This window comes from Homalodisca vitripennis, chromosome 5 (assembly GCF_021130785.1).
Source record: "Homalodisca vitripennis isolate AUS2020 chromosome 5, UT_GWSS_2.1, whole genome shotgun sequence".
Lineage (NCBI taxonomy): Eukaryota > Metazoa > Arthropoda > Insecta > Hemiptera > Cicadellidae > Homalodisca > Homalodisca vitripennis.
Window position 1 is genome coordinate 83141348 of NC_060211.1, and position 23555 is coordinate 83164902.

At 32.8% G+C, this 23555-nt stretch overlaps 1 protein-coding gene and 1 long non-coding RNA gene across 2 annotated transcripts in view; one reads left to right on the top strand and one right to left on the bottom strand.

Annotated features, from left to right (window-relative positions):
* The window catches only part of LOC124362451, a 401560-nt gene that overhangs the window by 171077 nt on the left and 206928 nt on the right, over positions 1-23555 (bottom strand). The gene's annotated exons all lie outside the window — the stretch shown is intronic.
* LOC124362452 overlaps positions 1-23555 on the top strand; it is a 156497-nt gene that overhangs the window by 2030 nt on the left and 130912 nt on the right. The window contains exon 2 of the long non-coding RNA XR_006922457.1: positions 1890-2038. This is a non-coding gene — a long non-coding RNA (uncharacterized LOC124362452). The remainder of the gene's footprint in view (positions 1-1889; positions 2039-23555) is intronic.

Genomic DNA, 23555 nt, shown 5'->3' on the forward strand with positions numbered 1-23555 from the left:
AGTCGAAATATCTGACGATTTTTGTTGCGTTATAAATATTTCTACGCTGTAATAACAGGAGAATCTTGAATAATAGTAAACAAGTAACCAACCAATCAAGGATCATTAAAAATGAGAAAAATGAATTCATTGCGTAGTACGTGAATATATTGTAAGTTAAAAACACAATTTCTAGCGTTCAAGCTCATAGTAACCTCGAGGGCTAACAGGCAGACCACACAATGCTGATATGAGTGTCTCATTTATAAACATTTATAAAGGCAAAAATCCTTTTTTATTAATATAGGGAGACGAAATATAAATTAAGGTTAAACCATTACTCAATTTGTCTAGAAATGAAACTGAGCATTGTGTATGTTTTAATGTTTTATGGTGATTAGTATAGCTGAAATAAATAGAAATGAGGAAATATCTCCACGGAAATTTCCCGAAGAATTTTAATACTCCTAGCCGCTTTCGATACGTTTGGCTATAATATTTTCCTCGTATAACGTGTTAATTATTTTAAACGTTTAATTATGAGCATTTATAACTTAAGTGAAGTGACTCATCAATATTTTGTTTTCATGAGCTGTCTGTTAAACATAACGTTACAACTTTGCTGTTGTAGGTTTAAAAACTTGCTGCTAAAATGGTTTAAAACTTGCACTCTTTCCGAAGTTTTATACGTGCTTTAGTGGAAACGCTTGTGAAAGTTCTTTTAACACATGTGAACGATAATTTTCTGTATAAATATTTTTTTAAAGTTAGAGTTCGAATTTTTTTTGAAATGGTTTGATCAACATTCTGACATTTTCATGTCTCTAGTTGAATATCATACAGATAACAACGTTAAATAATCTTTTATTCTATATAATCTAACAAATTATATACATAAAAATGATACAATATTTCTCATTTTAAAAGATGAGTTTCATAATAATCAATATAATACACATTTAAGGATGCTATAGCAATTTAGGCTAAAATGAGAATTGGTAACTTGTATTTAAATCTCAATTTCCTCAAAGAGATTTCTGAATTTTTTAGTTATTTTCTCTGTTAGTTCATGTTTCCACATTATGTCCTCCCTTTGATGATGTATAGGAATTATGTAAATCGATTGGCTTACTGTTGTAGAATATTCGTAAACATCAAGTTTCAATACCTTCAAAGTTTCCCGAACCATACGGTTGAACGGACACGATCTTCTGAACTCCCAAAGTTACTAGCTTCCCTTGCATGCTTAACTTGTAATGTAATTAGTCAAAGACTAGCTCATTCTTATCAAACATAGATTGGAGTGTATTTTAGTCGAAAATTGTAAGTGATGTGGTGAGAGAAAGTTAGACCGTTATCAGCGGAGAAACCACGCCTAGTTAGAGTTGTCACTGAATCGCTCACTTCAAACTTTTCGCTATCACCTCACTTTTACCATCCTTTTCAGTAAAGCATTAATTCTAGCCACTGGAAAGTACTGAAAATTATTACATAAGGAACCAAAACGTAAGTACTTGTGATAAGGCGGCTTTTTTTATCAATGACTTTTAACAACAATTTATCAATGATCAAATAGTTTAAAAGCTATAAAAATAAAGCAAATAGTATCTATGAATTCCACAACATTCTGAAGTGATAAAGTTATTTTGAAGTTCACCCAAAATATTGTAGTTAACTAATAAACGCTAAATAAGCGTTAAATATAAAAATAATAAATTTCTGTAAAAATATTTATTTTATAAATATATATTTTATTTTATTATATCTTGTTAGTATTGAACTATATCTCTGTATATTATAAGGCCTTTGTATGAGTATTTAGACAAATTTATATGTAAAATAATGCTTGGATTGATCACTATCCTCGTGTTTTTGTGAGACATAAAGTTAAAAACCCTTTACTATTTTAGAAATTTGCAAAGTCGAAGGCGGAAAATCAAGGAAGCAAAACAAGCCGGGGTCAGAGACGACCGGGTTAGGCCTACTCTCTACTCAGCTATCCAGCACACAGCCCACAATAGTTACGGCTGCCAAGTAAACTCTTAGGAGACTACTGTAGGTAGGTAGTTTACTCGGACTAATAATAATTTATACATCTAATTAAAACTATACAGTCTAAGGAATCAAGAACATATTTAATTTTACAATGTTCTATACTTACATACGGTAAAAAAATGAAAAATGGTATTGTTTTTGGCACAGTGCCTGTATTTGTATTTTAGTTGTTGAATTTTGTATTGCTGTTTTGTTATTTTAATATATATATATATATATATATATATATACACACTGTACATATAAATAAGTACATTGCTGCACGTTATTGTTATACTGTTATAGTCTATCTAATGTCTGAAGTATAGGTTATTATGCTTTCATTATATTAGACGTCTAAAGACGCTTACAGAATGAATGTTTTCCAGCCCCTCGAGTGATTACAACTTATTGCTACGGTTATGGTTATTGTATTTTAAGCCAGCATGTACCAAGCCATATAACACGTTTAAATACGGAGTATTTGCCAATAATGGTTAAGCATTTAAAATAAATAAACGATAATTAACTATAACATGTTTGAGTGATTTCATATTTATCTAATTATAAACGTAAATCTTTAAAATAATAAACAAGGATATTATAAATGCAGTAAGTTTTAGGAAGTAAAATAGTTTAAGGGAATTGCTAGTCCCAACTTCACCTCGTTAATAAATATATTTTATATTTAAATTAATGATAAAAAAAATACTTATAATGTTGGAAACAATGATACTAAATAAATTAATTATATAATTTTTAAGTTAGAGGGACAAAATTACAGCATCAAATTGAATTGTAGTGATTTATTTTAGTTGTAAAGAAATATAATAAAGTTGCCATGAGGAAGGTATGATTATGATAATATTCATTTATGTACCATAACCAGCAACCAGGATGGCAATAATTAGTAATCTAAGGAAAAGAGGAAGCCGCATCAAAACAATTATCTGTCAATGAAAGAAATCTCGAATAGGGCCATTTCGCTTTAATAAAGTTTTAAGAAAACACAAAGAATTCAATGAACATTAGAATTTATTTATTTGAGAATGGGGTACTTAGAGAAAGATAGCCTTCAGGATAAACTATAATCGGTCAATCTCCAGAAAAAAATTGTGCGCCGCCGTCTGGTTACATTATAGATAATTTAGCACCACTCTTATAGGTCACTGCCAAGTGTCTAATATCTTTAAAAATATATTCTGATATTCTCCAAGTTTATTATTAGTTTTTAAACTGTGATACATCACCAGCTATATTATTGGTTGTTAACACCTTCACTGCGACCCGAGTCGTGTACCGACTGTAGTACAGTCGGTATAATATTAGTTTGCATCCGCTGCAGTGAATGTGTTAAACTATGATACGTCTCCAGCTATATTATTGGTTGTTAAAAACCTTCACTGCGACCCGAGTCATGTACCGACTGTAGTACAGTCGGTATAATATTAGTCTGCGTCCGCTGCAGTGAATGTTTTAAACTATGATATATCTCCAGCTATATGATTAGTTGTAAAAACCTCCACTGTGACCCGAGTCATGTACCTACTGTAGTACAGCCGGGATAATATTAGTCTGCGTCCGCTGCAGTGAATGTTTTAAACTATGATATATCTCCAGCTATATGATTAGTTGTAAAAACCTCCACTGTGACCCGAGTCGTGTACCGACTGTAGTACAGTCGGTATAATATCAGTCTGCGTCCGCTGCAGTGAATGTGTTAAACTATGATACCTCTCCAGCTATATTATTGGTTGTAAAAACCTTCACTGCGACCCGAGTCATGTACCGACTGTAGTACAGCCGGGATAATATTAGTCTGCGTCCGCTGCAGTGAATGTGTTAAACTATGATATATCTCCATATATATTATTGGTTGTTAACACCTCCACTGCGACCCTAGTCATGTACCGACTGTAGTACAGTCGGTATAATATTAGTCTGCGTCCGCTGCAGTGAATGTGTTAAACTATGATATATCTCCAGCTATATTATTGGTTGTAAAAACCTCCACTGTGACCCGAGTCATGTACCGACTGTAGTACAGCCGGGATAATATCAGTCTGCGTCCGCTGCAGTGAATGTGTTAAACTATGATACCTCTCCAGCTATATTATTGGTTGTAAACACCTCCACTGCGACCCGAGTCATGTACCGACTGTAGTACAGCCGGGATAATATTAGTCTGCGTCCGCTGCAGTGAATGTGTTAAACTATGATACATCTCCATATATATTATTGGTTGTTAACACCTCCACTGCGACCCTAGTCATGTACCGACTGTAGTACAGTCGGTATAATATTAGTCTGCGTCCGCTGCAGTGAATGTGTTAAACTATGATACATCTCCAGCTATATTATTGGTTGTTAACACCTCCACTGCGACCCTAGTCATGTACCTACTGTAGTACAGCCGGGATAATATTAGTTTGCATCCGCTGCAGTGAATGTGTTAAACTATGATACATCTCCAGCTATATTATTGGTTGTTAACACCTCCACTGCGACCCGAGTCATGTACCGACTGTAGTACAGTCGGTATAATATTAGTCTGCGTCCGCTGCAGTGAATGTGTTAAACTATGATACATCTCCAGCTATATTATTGGTTGTTAACACCTCCACTGCGACCCGAGTCATGTACCCACTGTAGTACAGCCGGGATAATATTAGTTTGCATCCGCTGCAGTGAATGTGTTAAACTATGATACATCTCCAGCTATATTATTGGTTGTTAACACCTCCATTGCGACCCGAATCATGTACCTACTGTAGTACAGCCGGGATAATATTAGTTTGCAACCACTGCGGTCAATGGGTTAAGCTATGATACATCTCCAGATAAATTATAGTTTATTAATATTCTGCTTAAGCTCATGACGATATTTTGCTAATCACTTCTGATACATCGTGTAATCTGACATCATCCTAATTCATTACTGTTAATAGAAGTTACGGTAAGTGTCTGATATCTAAGATGTGGAATTCTACTTCATCAAAATAGTCTGTGGCAGATCGCTGTAGAAATGTTTACTGTAAGTACTGTATGAATATGTGTGTGAAATTCGTTTAGTGAAACAAGGCTATGAAATTTGAAAATTAATGGTCTAAAACTTAACAGAATTATTTATTCTTAACACCTCATACAATCCGATTTGTTCGGTCCATCAAAACATAATTAATCTCAGAAATGATAGCAAATTATGTGATGTAGAATAGTTTATACATATTGGAATATAGTTTTCGAATAGGTTGTTAATTTTAAATAGTTTTGTGTTTTTTTTTGTGTTCTATTGAGTAAATAGAATTATTAGTAATTTATCGTAAAGAGTGTTAACACTATTTCAGCTGAATACACTTGGTAAAGTAGATAAAGACTTCGTTTAAAAAATTACCAAATGTATAACAACAATTACCTGGACATATAGGTTGTATCAGAATAAAGTAAAAATTAGAGCGTAGATCAGAAGGTAGCCTGGCACCATTTAAGATATAGGAACCATGTTTCGCATATACATAATGACACAACTAAAGTAAAACAATACTTTCAGATAGCATCGATCTAGTAGACTGTTCATCGTAAACAATAAAAGGAGAAGCAGTTCATGGTAATTCCTTTTCCAAATGTATATGCAAATATTTTTCGTGAATTAAAAATTGTAATATAATTAAAGCGCGTGTAAGCAGACCGCGGCCGGTTGCTCGCAGTGATAAAGCGTAGATAAAAATAAGTTTTTTGTGAAATTGAAGGGAGAATTAGTTGTTTACTTTGATTTAAAGTAATATAATTATGGATTTTTGCAGCAGAAAAGCATGTTTAAAAAATACTGATTATATATAAACAATAAATATTATGGGTATTAAAAAAATTGAGAGTAATCAAATGTCATGATGTAGGCGTCAATGAAATTCAGAACTAGTGACGTGATATATTGTTTAGTATTGTGTTAAAACAATTGAATAATCAAAACACACTCATTGTATCGTTTTGAAAAATTATTACAAGTAATAAGCCTGGTGTGTGATACTTTATTTGACATTGTATGCCTTTTAAATCACTGGTACATTAAAAGTCAAAGTAATGTCAACTTCGCAAAGTTTTACCTTCCCTACAGAGGTCTTTTAAGAAGAAAACAATATTATAGTATTTTATAAGCAATTAAAAACTTTATTACAAAAATGCGGGGAAAATCCGCACTACTATTTAGACTACACACATCAGTTCACGTGACTGGTGTAGTGAGCAACAGATCTAAAAGAGCAGTATCCAATAGAGACCGATTGAAATTGCCCTATCGAGGTGAAACAGTTAGTTCTATTACATTGCTCGTTCCCATCGTGCCAAATTACTCCCAATTATTTTACACACTGAAGATAAAGTTTTCGTTTTTCATCAAACGATTCTGTGTTTGAAGTCTGTTTTTGATGATGAAGGGTTTGGCAAGGTAAGATAATTTTTTCGGACTCTTGCTATCTTTTAGTGAAAAATCTGCACTATATTCCATATGAGGAAGCGATCGTATCGCAGATCTCATAACATTGTTTTTGTTTCGTTAAATGTCCGAAAAAACATAAAAAATACATACTGTCCGATTACAGTTCATATTCTTTTGAATATGTTCTCTGGTTTTCGATGGCAATTGCTAAAGGAATATCCTTGTTTTCTATGATATAGAACTACGCTATAGATGTAGAACTCAAAACTTAAAGCCGATTTTTATAATAATTATCTTTAATTAAAAGGTTTCATTAGATTAAAACATTAACTTATATTTGTTAAAATTATTCGTGATCGGTGATTTTAAGAGGTCTTTTATTCATAACTTACAACATTAAACCTTTTGTGTTTCACAGCTTACATACAGTACAATGTTGGAATTCCACCTCAAACGCAGCTTCAATACACAAAAGGGTATTTATCCCTCACAGACTTAATGCCTCATCCCTACTTTTCCACTTCTCCACTCCAAACTACCCACTCTCTCCCTCTAGAGCAAACACGAGAGGAACTGATCTGTTCTCCCTAGATTACCCTTTGTTGTCTGGCATTTACAAATACTTAAAACTTGACAAAAAAATCTAGTTTGGAATATTTGTTTGGTGAGGATGTTCTTACATCGTTTACTGAATTATAATGCTATATACTGGAAAGTGGCTTGTGGAAAATGTTATTTGTGCGTTGGTCCACTATAATAACTTTTCATTATTAGCCTTATGTATCATATGTCCTTTTAAAAGTATGTAAAGTTATAGTTGTTAAAACAGTATTTTTGAATAATAATGTATAAATGAATTACAATATATATATATATATATATATATATATATATATAATATATATATATATATATATAAACTGATGGAACATGTTTGCATAACTTCACCAAATACTACTCCTAATGCCCGAAATCATCCACCGTTAAAAATTTTATTTATATATATATATATATATATATATATATATATATATGGATGATTTCGGGCTTTAGCCAAATATTAAGTCTAGTATTTGGTGAAGTTATGCAAACATGTTCCATCAGTGCTGCCATGAAGACATTTGCAATAGGATGAGTTTATATCAAAATTCTACTGAAAATATTACGAACTAGATATACATTGCAATGAAGGAGGAGGAGCTCTTCTTATTGGAATATAAATTTTCTATTATTTCACAAAAGAAAACTCACAATTATCCAATAATTGTGTTATCCACAAATTATTGGATAATTGTGAGTTTTCTTTTGTGAAATAATAGAAAATAGATATACATTGTTTAATTACTACATTATAATGACCTGTTTCTTTTAACGGTTACAGGTATAATTTACTTCATTTTGCCATGAATTTGTCTCGAAGTTTCGAAGTCAGAATTACTGGTGTTATCCATTTTTCAATCCAAATAATTGTCAAAGATTTAATTTTATCGTGAAAACAATATATTTCTATTCCAAATAGGTCACATCAACTTCATAGTATTAATCTGGATTTTAAATAAATCTGGATTTGTCAGTTAACAGCCTAAGTATAAGCCTCTGGAAACTTAAAATTGGCATTAAGCTTTTTATATTGCATATTGTTTAACTAAGGCCATCTTGAGATCGCGTCACTGTCTGACCGGGTCTGCGATAATTCTTTATAGGAACCTTCCAGTGACCTGATACTTGGTACACAGGTTCCTCTACGTGTAGGAAGGAGATCTACTGATTTTAGGGTCAGCAAGTAAAAGGGCAGTCTATCCGCAAAATACATGCAATACTTCGTTCATTACGTTCTGCTGGATCCCTCGATACTACGATATATCTGTTTATTATTATGTTTTGGGTATAGTTTCGAAAGTTTTGATGATTAGTAATTAAGAAGTAAGCCTTTAAAGTGGCTTTAGCCTTAGTTCCAGAGGTTCATGTAAGCCTATATTTCTTATTTTTTGGTCTATATATTTTCTCAATTTATATTTTTGTATATCAATCAATTTTAATGTACACTTACTAGTTTTACAGCACCGCCTATCTCTATACTCCAAAATAATAAATGTACTAGGGCTGAATATGATTACAGTACTGGTGAAAGTAGAAACAGTTGTTCTGTTATTAGTTTTAAGCGTAAATCATTGTTTACCACTCCACGTGTTGCGTAACAGTTTTCGCTCAGATTACATGCACAATTATAAGTCTGTCGTTACAAGTACGAGGGTTTTGTAATCTACTTGTTTGGGAATAGCAACATCACACGTTGACATGTCATATGATTGTACTAAGTTTGTCTAAAAATCTATTTAGACTGGAGTTTTCTTGTTGCCCTCAATTTTATCATAAGACCATAGTACTAATGTTCACTAATCTCAGAAAAATTCTATGCAGTGATATGCAGCACCATCGAACTCGATGTTGCCTATTTAGATATGAAGCTTTAGTTCAGTTTAGTTCGTTTTCACGATATTCCAGACAGACAGACATAGAGAAAGAAAAAGAAATATTAATTTTTCACTTTTTCCAGTCCGTCTAATGGAAGTGTTCGCTAACGCTCAGCCTAATAATACTATTGAAGTTTTTTTATTTTAAGGAAGATATCATCAGTCATGCTTGCTAGTCGATGGGCAGCAAATGAATACAAATTTACGAGTAAAAAACTGACAAGAAGTTTGGTTCGGGAGGGGGTGGGTGATCAGGCAGGTCACCAGATAACGTAATTACAAACTTGTCATTTCAACATCTGGTGGCGATAACAGAATTATGGTCAACTTTGTCTACCGTTCAATGTTCACAAACACTTTTATTTTCACAGTTACCGTTATGAGGTTGTATATGTCAGTATTAAATATTAAAAAGCAATAAAATAGTTTACTTGTACAATAAAGGCCTAGATATTCTTTTGTTTGCTCATATATATAACAGAAAACAATATGCTATGAGTTAAATAATGTAATATGCATAGGATGGAAGTTTTTTTCCAAACTGATTGTACTAAGAACTTTTTGAGTTTTCTGGAATTCGTTATAGTTGTAACCACTAAACCTAATACAAATGCGACCTCCTTAAGCATGGTCTACTGGCTGGGATACATTTAGATTTGTTGCTTCCAGACATCAGACGTTGCAATAATTGGAAGGTGAACTGGAGCTGAACTTAAAATTCTTATTAAATCAACCCTTCCCACCATTGCTGTAGGTTCTGTGTAGAAAACTCGATTGCTCCACCGCGATTTGAGATCGTCTCAGAAACACGTAGTGTGCCTGATGAGACAATGAGACAACACCACATCATCTTGATTACATTTGTTTTTAGTCCACATGTCTCTGATATCGAAACGATGTACAGAGTCTCTTTATAACCGACTGTTTTGGATCTCTTCAGATGGATGTTGATTCTAGATTACAGGAATCAAATCTGTCACAGCTTTAGACTTCAGACGCTGCAAATAAAGGAAAGGTGAACTGGAGTTGAACTTAACATTTGTTTGTTGTAATGATACTTTGGATACTCAAGATAAGAGCAGCCTGGAGGGATTTCTGAAATAAGAATAGGCTTATATATCAACTAGGAATCTACAGAATTTCCACATAGTTTCAGTTCAATCGGCCACCTGCTTTTTACGTGATTGAGTAACACACACACACACAGACACGACTATATTATTATATCATAGTATAGGTTTCATAATTCCTCACTTCTAAACTCATTACCCCCTGAGTGAAGATGTTACGTTTTTGAGTATTGTTTTGAATGTAGCGAAACGATTTTGAGGTTTTCCTCATAAGAACAATATTAAACTTTAAACACTTATATCCTTAATTTAGTTCGTAGGATTATGGAAATCTCGTTTCAAAGATATGAATTATACTCAACCGAGCGCATTTAAGTTTTTCTTAGAAAGGGTATAATTTTGAAAGCTGATTTATAGGTTTTAGTATACAAGTACTTAGTACATAGCTAGAAGTTATTTTTTAAACATTAGGGTACTTTGTAAATACAAAAAAACCATTACACATTTGTAAGTTCTAATTTTCTATGTTTATCCATATTTGTATATCACCACAGCAGCAAAAAAAAAAAAAAAAAAAAAAAGCTAATATTGTACATCTCATAATTTGTGTAGCTCTATAAATTTTCCTCTTTTAGGCTATATATGCAAATATTTTAAATTGTTTATTAAAGCTAAGGATGATTTGCTACTTTTAACTGGCCGCTCCTACAGGCTCTTTTGAAATTAAAGACAACAAAACAAACCAGTTTGCGTATTATATTTTTTCTAATATTTTTAGTTACTATGATTAATTAAAGAGGGCAGAAAGCCAGGTTGTTGCGGAAACAATTAGATAAAATAGAAAAAACTGCTGTTATCCATCTTCTTATTCACAGGAACTTTTTTAACGTCTCAAAGAAGATTCTCCAGTCTGGGAAACGTAAGCCTGTTCCTCTTATCCTATAAAAAATCTTTACTTGTTATTTATACAGGAAACGGTATCGATTTCGCCTCAATAAAGAAGTGTTTATATTATATTCTCTAACAAAAATGGAAACACATTTTTTTAGAATACGTTTATATTCTCATTTCTTAGTGATAAATAACACAGGAATCAAAGATGAAATTTGAGATTACCAATTTCGGTATTGGAATAGATTCTTTTTGGAATTGGCCATTAGTAATTTAGGGTATTGGCAAGTCTAAACCCTAACTATTGTTATAGACATTCCGAGTATAATATTTTACTCAAGTTAAAAACCACTTGCTTGTGAATTAATTGTTTATTTAATTCGCAGCAATATGGATAGCACATGTAATTTGTATTCATTACAATTTAAGTGTTACACAGTTTACATAAATAAAACAAGTTAGATATTTATTTACTATAAATTCACCGCAAATAAAACACTGTAGTGTAATGGAAACGATGAACTGACGCACCGCGCGGCGCTGTCGGATGGAGTGTGAGGCAGTGATAACGTACTATCGAGCTTAACCGGTTAACGCTTTTGTGTCGACTCTAACCTGAGTTTAGTTTCCATCAATTTGTACTCATATTGCTCTACAACCTCAACATCTTCTGCGCGTGTTTATGTACAGCCATACTTGTAGTAATGGTTCTATTTAAACCAAGTTACACGGCACAGTAAATTAAATAATAACAACAGCAGTATTATTACCGCGTCGCAAAGTGGTCTGAGATTGGCAAAAAGAACTGTAACCAAAAATCTGGATTTTTTATATTACTGATCAAGAATGTAGAAACAAGACATTTCAAGTGACTCAAATGCAATGAAATGCAAATCAGACATATATTTGAAATTCCGATCAGGTGCATTTTTATCCATCTACTAAGTAATTTTTTATGAATAGAGCGATGTTGATCGAACTATCTCCTCTACTTCTTTTAAATTATAGCTAAGATATGAAATTCAACACAGAATTTATATTACAATTGTTTCGAAGCTTTAAAATTAATTTGGCATACATAGCAACAATATATAGTACTAAGATTTAAAAAATAATTATCTTTCTTGCGTCAACATGCACCAAAGTGAGCATACGATAGAAACATTCATTAGGACACGTAGGAACAAAAACTTGAAATTCCAGCTGCGGTAATCTGCGGCCTTGGTGGATTTATCCTAGACCACTTTAGATATCAGCTCTATCTGAAACGTTAACGTACAAATAGAGATTTCAATAAATTGACGTGACTGGATTTTAATTCATTTAAATTTGCATAGTTAGTTTCTTCATTTAAATAAGTGGTTAGTTATCAAAGAAAATTATTCAGTGTTATTACCATGAGTTAAGTTGTGATGTTTTAGAATGTGAACGTGATTTGACAAAATGTGTGCAGTAAATCAAGTTGCGTAACAAAACGTTAACCCCAAATCATAGATAGGTTACACGCTGGTATCATCCTGATTACTATAATTAGGTCGTAACTGTCTGTCACATTTTAATGTCTTCTGTGAAAGATGGGAAAATGATATTAGCGATTATTTGTTCCATGTCTGTTTGAACTATTTGTAAAAGAATCCTCTTGGAAATGAATAATCTTTAAATCCTTAAAACCAAACATGTAACCTTCAAATTCATTAAGTTCAAATTATCCTAAATACAGCAGTTATTTTGAAACTTGGGTTCCAGACAGAACAAATGCAAACGGATAAAAAAAATTATAATAGTTTTTGTGTAAGAATGTCTTTACCTCCAAACTTTGGATCACCCCTTGTGGTCTTATCGTGCTGATTAATCTGACTCTGTTAATAGAGGGAACTTTAGCCTACCCTCGTACATTATTGTAGCACATCAAAATACATATGTAAGATGCCAATTTCCAATCGAAACTCCCAAAAGTGAACGGAATTTGGAGAAAACTTCATTTCCGCACCCTATACCAACTTGGTACTGGAGCTGTAGCCTCCGTATGAAATTTACCGAACGTTATTGGTTACCATTATCGTACCTGCAGCAGACGTGGCGTTAGGGACCATTTAATTTCCGATATTCATGTATCTTTCAGAATTTGAAAGATTGATTTCATACGAGTTTCCAATTCCTCAGTACCCTGCAACTTTTAACTGCAACAAGACTCTGAACGAAGTTTCCTCCAACGATTATCTCGCGCCCTAACCTCCACTACGAGATGTCCTCATACATTTCAAATTTAGTGATGGACTTTAAAAACAATCGTCACATCTACGCTATTTCCCGTCTCACTGCATTAAGGTTATATACTCTTGAACTCCAACACGGACGTTGAACTCAGAAACCGTTACTTAGATAATATTCTTATTACCGTTCTAGGAGTCTGGCGTACGTAATGAAACCCTATTATTACCATTAACATAGGAAATATTTTGAGCCCCTAGGCCGGAGAGTACCCTTGGCCGGAGAGTAAAACCCGTCCCAAAAGCAGTAGTTTCTCTCTTTTATTTATGGTCTTTGTGTAATAGAACCGATTTGAAAGCCATGGATAGAAGAATGCATACTTCATTAAACATTAGATACTTAGTAGAAGTTTAAATTTTGACTAGGACAAATAAAAAACACATGATTTAAGGATAATTTACAGCTACTAAAGAAACATATTCTTTTGGAATTTTAAGTATTCATTCTTATTACGATGTCAATTTGGTACAAAATCGTTGTAATGTATCCAAAATAATATAAAATATCATCTAAATTTTTGTCTCTTCAATATAGTCAGAGGCACAACTACATTCTCTGTACGTCTGTGCGATAACTCTTGATAGAAAAGTACTAAAACCTTGAAAGTTGGTATATACCTCTCTCTCGGTCGAGGAAGAAGCCTGTTGATTTTAGTGTTAAAAGGTCAAAAGCCAGTTTGTCCGACTGCTATCTGTCTGTGCGATAGATAATTCTTTTGTTAACATCTATCGGTTCCTTTAATACTTCGTTGTTTCGGTTAATTATTCACTATATACCGTTACATTTTTCATTTTATTCATGCAATCTATACATTATCTCATTTAGGTTTATAACATCTGTAGTGTTCATAAAAATATACCAAGAAACGAATAAGATACCAAAATAGCAAAACGGACATTAAGCATTGTTGCTTTTAGTTCATTAGAATGCAACATATATTATCTGTTCAGACATGCCCAAGTCAATCATGGAACTGACTATCAGCTCAATCAGACCTATCTCGGAAACGACCAATTTATGTACCGACTGCTCAGCAGGTTACACCGCGTTCACTGTCAGCTTCGAGTTTAGCAATATATATTACTGTGTTATGCGTCTCAAATTATTAATTAATTATTTGGATAAGATACACAAATAAATACACAATCAACTGTGTTTTTAATAAATTTGAATTTAACTAACTCAGTCTCTGTCACCATTACTAATTACGTACGAAATGTCGCCTTGCAAATGAAAATGGAAAGATTTGTGGGATTGCTCTACTGCATTCCTTATACTGCATCTATATTAGCCCCATTTCAGCGAAATTGAGAAATATTACATCGCTGAACGTTGTTAGATATAAAACACATCATATGGTAGTTTGTGTTTACGTGGTATCCCTCCTAGAGACTTACTCTGATTAATTTTTATATTTCTTTAGAACACCCAGTAACCAATTTTGATTTAATTCTATTTTATATTTAATATTTTAAAACCCATCATAAAATACTTTTATATTCATTCTTAATAAAAGTATTATATTCTAATTTAACAATAGAATTATCTTTTGTTTGGCAAAGAAATAGATTAACTGTTATCTCCTTCTAGAAATATATTGTAAACACTAATATTGAATCGAAATATTAGTGTTTACAATATACTTCTATCTTGTAACCAGTTTTTCTTTTTTTATATTACTAGACGATTCCTCGACAATGCATGTAGAACTCCTGTTAGTCAATTGGTTGGAAAGAAAACAATTGGTACTAACATAAGAGATTATATCTTTATATTCATTTCAATCATTATACGTTATAAATGCTTAGTATTTAACGACACATTGGTATATTAGTGTCATAGACTCTAAAATCTAAGTAAATATAATTTTATTTTAAAATCCTTAAATGATCAATGGGGCGATTGTTTATGGCTAGAGCAGACCGCAGCCTGTCTTGTATGAAAAAGTGTTTAAAGTAAATACCCATTTATTCTAAAATTTTACAGAACAATAATAATACATTTGAACAAACTGAGGTACCTAATAATTAAAAACATAGATAAAATTTTAGAAATAAGAGGAAAAATTACAATGGTCTATAAATTGAAATTTAACAATTTAATAAATTCATTCATAGTTTAAATCTATATTGCGGACAAAGTTTTATTTATTCAAACAATATCCGTAAGAGAATTAATGAATGAAATGTGATAAATTTATTATAAAATATGACACATAAATATAATAGATTTATTTGCTTTTTAATTTTCTTTTATTTTACAGAAATCTACTTGCTTAGAATTATTCATTTAATTACTTATCGTATCTAGTTCGTTTAGCAGATTTAATACGTTTCTTTTCCAAGTCGTGAATATGACAAAATCAGGTTGACAATGTATTAGGTTGGTATTTTCATAAAAAAGTCAAATTAAATAATTTATCACTTTATTGTTGGAAGAATAACAATGATTGATTGTCATGTAGCAATGTTGGATTTCAACAGAAGAAGGGACACTCGCTGACAGCGAGTAACCATGTCAGCGAACAGGTGTGTTCTGGTCCGAAATAACCGAATTACCGATCATCACTTCAGTATCTGGCATTCGGTAATTGAGTTATCGTCATCAGCAATCATCCACTTACATGGCCGTGCCAATTCACGAGTCATCACTATTTACTTACCCAATTCTCATTAGCAGAAACAACTCATTATTTCACGATGCAGTTTTGCCGCCACACTGTTTTTGCAATGACACTATTTGAAATTAAATTATTGAGTTAAATTTTATAATACTGTACAAGTCTCTCATACCCAATGCAGACCTAATACATTTTTATAAATCATATGTTAAACATCAAGGGTTATCTTAGGAGTACAAAAAAAATACGTTTGAAAACTAATTACTGTTAAACTAATTACACTTTTGCATTTGTCAGTGAACCAAAACTAAAAAAATGAAAAAGATTATAATTGTTTGCAATTTCTCGATAGTTTGATATTTAATTTTAAGGCAGGTAAGAAATTCAAAAAGCCAAATGTTATGTGAATGAAAGTAATTCCCTTTAGAAGAAAAGTGGTTTCACAGTGGATCATGAGAAGTATATTGAAATGTATTTCAGCCAACATACAGGAAATTAAATATCCAATGGTAAAAAATATTGAAATGTTAGCTGTTATTTATTGATGCATTAAGAAGTAGTATGATAAACAATGTTGGATTGGTGAATACAGAAAACCATTAGGTTTAAGGACTATCTTGTCGTGGCTTTCAGTATTATGATACATGCCAAATCATAACACAGGTAAACTGCCTCTACAGAGTGCAGAAACCACTGAAGAAGAATTGGCAAAGAACCAAGGCTTATGATACTTTAGAAGGGTTCACTTCTGGCTGTTTTTACCTTCCAGTTAAACCTAAACTGCTACAGCAAAAACCGATGTGTAACTTAAATCTGGACAACCTTATACATATCCAGGAGCGGCACATTACTGAAAGCAAATGTCGAGATTTTGGCGTTCAAGTGTATTTTCGATCGTATTGTCTTCTGTGGGAGATGACTGTTGGAGTTGTTCGCTAGGAACTCCCTAACAGCAAAAACGGAAGGTTTGTGCTAGTCTGGACCTAAGGGCGTGCTACTCCCTGCCTTATTTGACTGAAAAGGCTGCTTCAGAGCTGGCTTCCTCTTCTTCTAAGTAAAAATGGCTGAGACTGATGTCCAAAATTTTTCTCATGGATCTCGACAAGAGGTGGCCCCTTCCCCCTACCGCAAACCCTACTCATCCAGAATATCCTGTCACTCCGGAAGCCGCGCAAAGGTTCTTTTAGGATTAGGTGCAATTTCTAAGCTTCCTAAGAAAATAATAAAAAGGCTGATAATGGATTTTAATTATAGATAGCTACACACGATATTATTTAACATCTGTTTGTTGCATCCACTATTTTTCACTTAGACATGTAAAAATCAGAAAGAATCGCACGGGAAATAAATTCAGGAGAGTAAATGGAATCGTTAGATTGATCGTTTACATTGCCAGCAAATTCTGTTGCCTGATAATTAAACGAAATCGGAAAGGAATAGCAGTATAAAAGGAAAGAAAAATAAGATAGGTGCTAGCACCTGAAAGTCTTATTCCTAATTTATCCCTCAGACTCTAGCACGGTAACATACACAATACAGGCCCTTCCAATTCCAGTGGCAATTTTATTTCACCTGTTGGAATTATTTATAAGATCTTGGGTTGATTCCCTCAGAAGTCAAAAAGTTATCACAGGCTTAATGATAACTCCTCCATTTTAGAAGAAAAAGTATTGTGCATGACGAGAAGATAGTTTTATGACACTTCTAAGACAAATAGCGTAGAAATAGTTATCTTTATACGTGTGCAGTAAACAAAACACAAAAGAGGAGATTTATTTGAGGGTCTGGAAGTCACAGGTGGTCCCTTGTTTTACATTATGTATCAGAATTACATCATACTTTGTGTGTTGAGCAGCTGCTCTAGTACGATTATCACACAACGCTTCATAGCATCATGAAGTTTGTTATGACTACCTTCGGTGTCAACTCTGTAAATCGGCTTACAACACTAGCTAAGCTTTGTAACTCCAGCCTGAACCTCTCATTTAAGCAATATACTAGGTCCTTTATATACTCTACATACAGACACACTGATCCACAGTATCTTGCATAGGGAAATCGTCTTGGCACTAGAATCTAAATGTCTCCCCTTCTCGATATTACGAGTTTTCTTCTTAGGAATAAATTTATTTGAAAACGGTCGAGTTAGTCATTTTTCGACCGAAATGCAAGGAAAGGATAGCGCACTCAGGCTCCATTGTATTTCCTGGGTTCCTGTCCTTTATTGTTACAATCCCAGGGCTTCACTGTACTGTGGTTGGAACATCACTCGATCTTTTCAGAAAAATATTGTTAGTGTCGTAGAGAACTCAGATCGCGCGCAGGTGGGTGAACCAGTTTGAGCCTTTTGACCTAGAATTAGATTGCGTACCTGCTTCATGATCCATTGTGGATAGAAAGTGCCTTAGGTTGAAAGGTTACCTTAAGAAGAGCAACCGAAGAGCCGAGTTGCATACACAGTCTTCATGAGTAGTAGAGCTGATAAGAATTAAATACCATTGAAAGAAATTAAGCCTCCATTCATTACTAGACTTGTGCTTCGTAGCAGATCAGTCAACGTGTAACAAGCTGTGCTATCCAAACAGATAGCAATCATTGTTCAAATGAACCACTTTGATATATCATGTAGAGTCCCTAATTCAAACTGAAAATCCATAAATATTTTTAAAGTTTTATTTGTCCACGTACGGAGTTTCTGTGACAATTCTGTATTAATTGACTGGCATATTTGCCAAATTTGATCATAAATTTCAATGCCTCACCATTTTAAAAAGTGCGACTTTAAAGGTATAAGCTTACGCTTGTAAAGTATTTTAATTTATTTACCTGAATTCAAATGTATTAATGTAAAAAATATAATATCAAATAGTTTGGTTATTGTAAAATAGCCCTTATATAACACTTTATAGTAATATGGACGTAAATAATACTTCCACACTACGTTAGGATTGAATCAGTAAAAAGTATAATATGAAGCATTCATAAAAATCCATAAATATAGTTTAACATGTAATTGAAAAAACGGTTTTTAAACTTAAGAGGCATGATAGTGATTTTAGTTACAAAATAATTGTCACAATTAATATTAATAATTCTAACATTACCAAACGAGGTACATATTCATAATGTGTGATAGTAAGAATATTACAGAAACTTAGTTAAGATATAGGCGTTTTGTAAAGTCAAGAGGAGATTGTACAATATTTGCTTATTCTTTCATTGTAATTCAAATGCATTGTAATTAATATATTAGTTATTGTGTACTAGATAAATCTTATGAATCGGGACACGAAATTTCATTAATCTGTTCGTCTTATTGCTAACTCTAGCTGGTATTTAAGGCTTCACATGCAATTTTAAAAATTGACGTCTTTATACCCCTTGGTAAAGGTGCTTAGTTTGTAATATGATGGAGTCATATGAAATTTTAAAAACTTAAGTAGGCATACATCAGGTATTTATTATTTAAGTATTCATATTTACATTTTCAGAATACTATAAAGATATTTTTGTGCCATCCGCTTTTTTATTTCCGTAAACACATTGAGATTACGTTTGAATTAGAAAATGGTAATCCAACAGCTGTTTAAAAGAATAAAAGGGATACGAGTAACAATTGATATTTATAAAAAAAAATCAATAAGTCATTCACCTTGATTTATTATATTGAACTATATTATTTTGTGGGGCTGCCTGATTTCAAATCTTTGATTTCGAAATGCCTCGCAAAATTCAGTTTTTGTTTAATTAAATTTCATTTAAAATTTTATTACTTGCCCAAAGAATTTGTTAGTACAATTTCTACTTATATAATTATTTAATACCTGAAGCAGTTATAATTTTAAAATTCATTAATCCAAATAAACCTCATTGTGCTGAAGAGGAAAGCAGAACAGACAGAAAGAAGGTTTCTACATTTAAACTCATTATTCTGTTCCACAAATGAGAAGTCACTTAAAGCATAAATGCTCTCTAATTAGGCACGAGGGCTGTACCAGCTAACAATGATTGTGGACGATTCGCAAACTTTTAATTGCATAAGTTTAAAATGCCATGGCCAATCATTAGCAAAATGTGTTCCTTTTAGAATTTGCCAGGTTGTGTGTCATCACCAAAGATTAGTTTTAATTATTATTTTATAAACACAATAAGATTAAACTTGAGTAGATTTCCTGTATTTCCAGAGGATCTATCTTTTGATACTGAAGACCATGTTAAATCTTCCTGTATGACAACCAATAGGCTTATATGAAAAGAACCAGAATAGTAATTCGGATATTATTAAAATAAACACACACACATAAACGAAAACTGACGAAAGAATAGCTCGGTATCTATAGCTGTTGGATAGTAATATTTAGTGCAGTATCTTTGATATAAATATTTAAATAGAACTAATTTTTGAGATGCCAAATTAAAAAAAAATGTTTTACGCCAATCTCCGAAAGGAGGAAGTTACATTCACCAAATATACATAAGAAAAATAATATCTATAATGAAAAATGTATATTAACATTAACACATACTTTCGTCAAATAGTAGTCAACGCAGTAGTCAGCTGTTATTTGCACTGTTTGACGAAGGTATGTGTTAATATTACCTACTCTCTAACCAGGTTCCGAATTACATTCTCTTTATATAGTACTGTCTCGTACATGAGTTTCCACATCAGACAGTAGTAACCCCCATGATGTATTAACTGGCCCTCTCGAAGGAGATAGCCAACTTACGTTATTTGGCACATAACAACAAGGTAGGGCAACCAATTAGCGATTGATACGAGTATGACCAATCAGTACATGCTCTAACGTGTTTAAAAATGGCAAATTTTTTTGTTATATTTATCGTTGCTGTTTTTTCTTGAAGTTTGTTTTCTATTCAACTTGTATAATAATATGCAAATGTTGCTTTTCAGAATATTATTACATGTTGGGTTCTGCAGCTGTTGCTTGCTATGCTAAGGTTCGAAGATTTTTCCAATAACCACTCCTAACTAATAATAGACTACTCGCTATCCAGTTTTCAAATTACATTCCTTTAATATAGTACTGTCACGTCCTAGAGTTTCCAAATCAGACAGTAATCACCCCCATTATGTATTGACTGGATCTCTCGAAGCAGACAGCTCTTTCCACAGTGTGCATATAATATGTGCGCCCATCCATGTGTCACATAATAATAAGTTATTTATTGCAGTTGAAATTTATTCACACAATTTTACTGAAACAGCAGTTTTTTAATTGTTTAATTTTGTTTGTTTCTGTTGTGCTTTAAGGGAATTTTCAGTTCATTAGTATATAAAAACGCCACTGTCGCTAAATCTGTTGGTATCGCTGCTAGTTTCAGCTCGGTCTCGTCACCATGACATCCATCAGCAACGGAATAATCAGGCTTAATCAGGTATAACTTGTAACCATTGGGACCTTAGCCTGGTAATGTGACTGTGATCGCTAAATTGAATAATTTGTCGAACTAACCCAGAAAAATTCTAGGGAATACTGTAGGAAGAGGCCACCTGTGGTTTTACGTTCTTAAACTTTTATCAGAGTGAATTTTCAAAAGAACTACTGGAACCAATACCAACTGGTTTTTCAATTTTTTAACAAGACAAAGATACTTTGATTAAGGCAACTAGACATAAAATCTGTTTTGGCCTATATTTTCACATATCGTGACTCAATGATAACTGAGGTTACCCACCAACATTTCAATAGAACATTTTATACACAATACGTTGACATGCATGTCCACAGAGTGTTAATAGCTGCTAATTGTCCAAACTCTTTCTTTCACGCAAATATTCTCAATAGAACAATACCTGCTCATGTAAGGGGTATTCAGGTTTCACTTAGTCTATACAAAAACCTGATCACCGCCTGGCTGGTGGAGGTAGAAGCTGATTACGCAGAGCTGCTAACCTGCCCTGGGTTTGTTTGAATATGTCAAATTGCTGACTGATACTATCCACACAAGCAATGTGCTAAAGCTGGTCTTACCTTGTATGTGCGAGTATTAAAATATCTGCCAAGCCAATCTTTTTCACCTCATAAATTATTGTAATAAATTTTAATTGAATATATTTTGAATTGAAAGCTTTAGCCTATTTAAAACGAATTTAAATCCGTTGTTATATTATATTATTATAAATAATTAGTTTTAATTCTGCTTAAAATTTTATATTTTTTCAAATATATTTTTGATTTTATAAATATTTTCGTACTGAAACTGGTCTAAAACCTCTGGACCCAATAAAAGGAAGACACGTATTTCTGTAGTGCTAGTCAATTACTACGGCAGTTGATGTATTTAAGTGTGGTTGAATTTTTCTGTAATTTTTCAGTATTAGTATGAACTTACTTATATTAACAAATACTGTACATTATATTTCTAAATTTATTTCATTTTTCAGTGCTATGAGTTTTTCTTTATTTTTATATCTTTATGGAATATGTATTAAGCACACAATGTTTTAATAGAACTCAGATCCACGCTCAGGATTCTTTCCATGTGGCTCTTTATTCTTACTGTAATTTATTACTTCAAAGAAATAAAAATTTTCTGATTTTCTGAACCACGAAAGCAAATCCTAATACCGGTGACTGTCCCAGAACGTGAGCGCTTAATGTCTTTGGTTTGACATCAAGTAATTCAGGTGGTACTCTAGGCACTATTAATTTTCAACGCTACACCGAATACTCATTAACATCGTTAGATGACCGGCCTCGTGAGTGGTACCTTTTTTCCCTAATATTTTTTAATTTCTTTATAACAGCAAATGCCTTCTTAGAGACTTCCAGACATTCTTACTCAACAAACAGTATTGGGGGCATCCCCTGAGAAAAGGAAAATAATACGTTTTTGCAGTCTACAGGTTGCTCCTGGGCATTACCACTGCCTACGATTTATCGGGTGCAGTAAGTGAGAAAAAAATAGAAATGCGAATTCTACTTAATATTCACGATGAACGTTAGGGAAGCTTGAAGATGTCTCGCCATTCAATTAAAGGTGTCCGACAAAAGTCCAAAAGCTTGATGCAACTAGATTCGATGACATGTGTATATCCGGATGAATATTATACTCCATTATACTCGTGTCCCACAAAGTTTAACGTGTTTTACACACAAAAGGTACTATTATTACTCACATTCATTTTGTCAAGATTAGCATTACAGTTATATTTCAAAATGAACAGGAAGTAGGTTTTGCCCTAGCATCTTTTGCACAATTTAAAGATTAAAATAAATCCAATATAATGTTTTGGGATAGTATTTAAATATGATAGACTAATAAAATCGTAAGGAATAAGACCTTCCCCTGCTAATTCAAAATAATATGAACAATTATGTCATAAACTACATTAAATACAAAGCAAAAAGTCTACTGTTGGTTTAGAGCCTCGTTTCCCTGATGTTGGATATGGAAAGCGCTGGCAGATAAAGAGGAGTACATCTGATAAAACTATAATTAAAACAGAGTACCAAAAAGAAGGTACATCCTGATCGCCTCTGTTGAGACAGTCCGCTAGCTTTACGAGGTAGGAAACTGTGTATGAGGTGGATATGTGGGGAAAGTACATAATTGTGTAAAAATAACTTGACCGATACCAATGTAAAATGAAACCGAACATGCATCTAAGTATGTAACAATATGAATATTGAAGATGTGAAACGTCTACATTCAAACTTCAAAATTTATTATAAAAAGGTAAGTTACTTTAAAAAAACCCTATTTTGCATGCCCAAAACGTGTTTTCGATATCAGACATCATCAGTCAGGTTTAA